We start from the raw sequence: 2,795 nt of genomic DNA on the forward strand, positions 1-2,795 counted from the left end.
AAATATTTTTTGTGTGTGTGGCTAAGTTCATGGTAAGAAAGAACTTTTAAATTCATTGTACTTTTTGTTTAGCTTTATAATCCATAAAAGTCTTTATCATAGCAAAATGTGTTTTCAGAACTTAGCTTTCTTGGGAAATGTAGACTTTGAAATGCAAACATATCTACTTGCACAAAGAGCTTCAGTGAGTTAGAGGCCTGTTTAAAGAAAAACCAACATCCAAACTTGAAAGCCAGATGAAAGCATAATACGAGGATTATTTCCCATATCTTGAACATTGGCCAGAGTTTATTTATGTACACTCACATTAGATCAGCATGTCATGAGGAACATTGTCCTGGAGACGTTAGTAGGTATGCTGCCAGCGAAGATTTTTCCTCATTGAAGTTTGGGATATGCTGCATTAAGCTACCCTGTCTTGGAAATACAGAAAGCACATTAGCCTGCTGCCTTAGGGCTCCAAGGCAGAGTAAGAAATATTAATAGAGTACCTAGCCTGTGGCACAGCAGGGAATTCATTCTGTGGAAGCAGGCTGACTTGTGAGGGCTGATGCCTTTCTCCCATCCTAGGGACTTAGAGGGCAGCAACGCAGGGTCCTGGTTCCTCATTCCCCGCTTTGACCCCCGAACTTCAGCCACACTCCCATGGACAACAAGGGAGACACCAAGGAGCTCTGTCCTCGTGCTTGCTTTGGCAGAACAAATACTGAAATTGGAATTATACATAAAAGAGTAGCATGACTCCTGCACAAGGATGGCACAAATTCGTGAAGCATTCCATATTTTTATGAATTTATTTACAAAGCAGAAATAATGTCACAGATGTAGAAAACAAACCTACAGTTACCGGGGGGAAAGGCAGTGGGGGAGAGATAAACTGGGAGATTGGGATTGACATATACACACTACTATACATATAAAATAGATAACAAATAAGGACCTATTGTCTAGCACAGGGAACTCTATTCATTGTTCTATAATAACTGTATGGGAAAGGAATCTGAAAAAGAATAGATATATGTATGTGTGTAACTGATTCACCTTGCTGTATACCTGAAACTAACACAACATTGTATATACTTCAATACAACTTTTTAAAAATAAAAATTAACAAACTGAAAGTAAAAAAGTGGATATATGTAAATGCATAGCTGATTTGGGGCTTCCCTGGTGGTTCAGTGGTAAAGAATCCTCATGCCAATGAAGGGGAATTGGGTTCAATCCTTAGGTGAGGAAGATCCCCTAGAGGAAGAAATGGCAACCCACTCCAATATTCTTGTGTGGGAAATTCCATGGGCAGAGGAGCCTGGTGGGGCTCTTTGGGACTGCAAAGAGTTGAACAAGGCTTAGCTACTAAACAACAACAACATAACTGATTTACTTTGCTGTACACCTAAAATTAACACAACATTATAAATCACCTATACTCTAATAAAAATTTTTTTAAAAGAAAATAAAAAAAGAGCTCTATCCTCTCACTTGTAATTTTATTTTATGATCATTACTTTTCTATGGCTGTATCAAGATAGTCTATTCCTGAAATCTAGTTTTCCCCAATTTTCAGGAAAATATATTACCTCAATGGATGAATTTAACATTTAAAAAATTTCAATTTCTTCCATAATTTCCTCTTAAATCTTTAGGCCTGCTACTCCTTTTACAGTTTCAAGTCAAGTAAAACAATGCACTGTCTTATACAATGGCATCTTAGGTTATTTTCAGTTGAATAGATCATAGTAGTTCATAGCCATGCAAAGAGCTCTGAGGTACTTAGCCCTACCAGGACCTACGGATTGAATATGCTGCTACCTGCCTTTATTGAGGGCTGACACCAAAAGTGGTCACTCAGACTGTGATCATGCAGCTCTTGCACCAGCTTTCATGAAGACATTATTCAATAGGTCACCCCATATCTGTCCTATGACAAACCACAATGTACAATTAGCTGACAGTTTGGTGTCAGGAACTACTATGTCTTCTGAAGGACTGAAAAGTGTCTGGCAAATGTAGATATTTACTAGCTTTTATGGATGAATAAATGAGTAGGAGTACATCAGGTTCAGGGTGAGAGAAGACAGAGCATGGCTTGTTTCTTAAAATCAGATACTATATGACACACTGCATGTTCTGTTTTGCTTTGGTTGCTGGGAAGCTTAGCTCTAAATTAATGCTTAATGCAATAACTATATTAACCCAGGTTCCAGTCTCAGTCATTGGCCCTCTTCCCAGATACTTTTTTTTCATCATTCTGTTGTACATGCATTTTTGTTAGCAGCAGTTTTAGACTGTTGTAAAATGTATAATAAAGTGATATAAGAGGTCTGAAGTAGGATATACTGTAGTTCAAGTTGGCTGATTGTTGGACAAGTCACTTATGTTCTCTATGTCTTAGTTTCCTCATCTATTATGGGGGATGTTGAGAGGATTAGATAAACAATGCTTAGGAATTGCTCAGCAGAGTGCCTGTGACATCAGATAAGTGTTAAAGGTACATAACAACAGTAATAAAAATTAGAACAATACTAATTATAAATACTTAAATAAACACTTTGCATCTTCTGATAAAACCATTTTTATCACTTTAGTTTATTATCTTGGAATTGTTCCTAATATTAAAAGTGAATATTTAAATAATGCTTATAGTGTGCTAGGCATTTTTGGAGTGCTTTGCATGTTAACTTATGCAAACATATGTTTTTAATGTTCACGATGGAAATGTTTTGATCTTGCAACAACCCTCTGAGGTGAGACTATCATTTTCCTTATTTTTCAGGTGAGACAACTGAAGCACAGAG

The 2,795-nt window shown here is 36.9% G+C and overlaps 1 non-coding gene across 1 annotated transcript; it reads left to right on the plus strand.

Annotated features, from left to right (window-relative positions):
• Nucleotides 1-682: 682 nt before the first annotated feature.
• On the plus strand, nucleotides 683-787 carry LOC129656661 (U6 spliceosomal RNA). Its single transcript, XR_008716452.1, has one exon. It is a non-coding gene; the product is annotated as a U6 spliceosomal RNA (small nuclear RNA).
• The last annotated feature ends 2,008 nt before the right edge of the window (nucleotides 788-2,795 follow it).

Source organism: Bubalus kerabau, chromosome 6 (assembly GCF_029407905.1).
Source record: "Bubalus kerabau isolate K-KA32 ecotype Philippines breed swamp buffalo chromosome 6, PCC_UOA_SB_1v2, whole genome shotgun sequence".
In the NCBI taxonomy this organism is placed as follows: domain Eukaryota; kingdom Metazoa; phylum Chordata; class Mammalia; order Artiodactyla; family Bovidae; genus Bubalus; species Bubalus kerabau.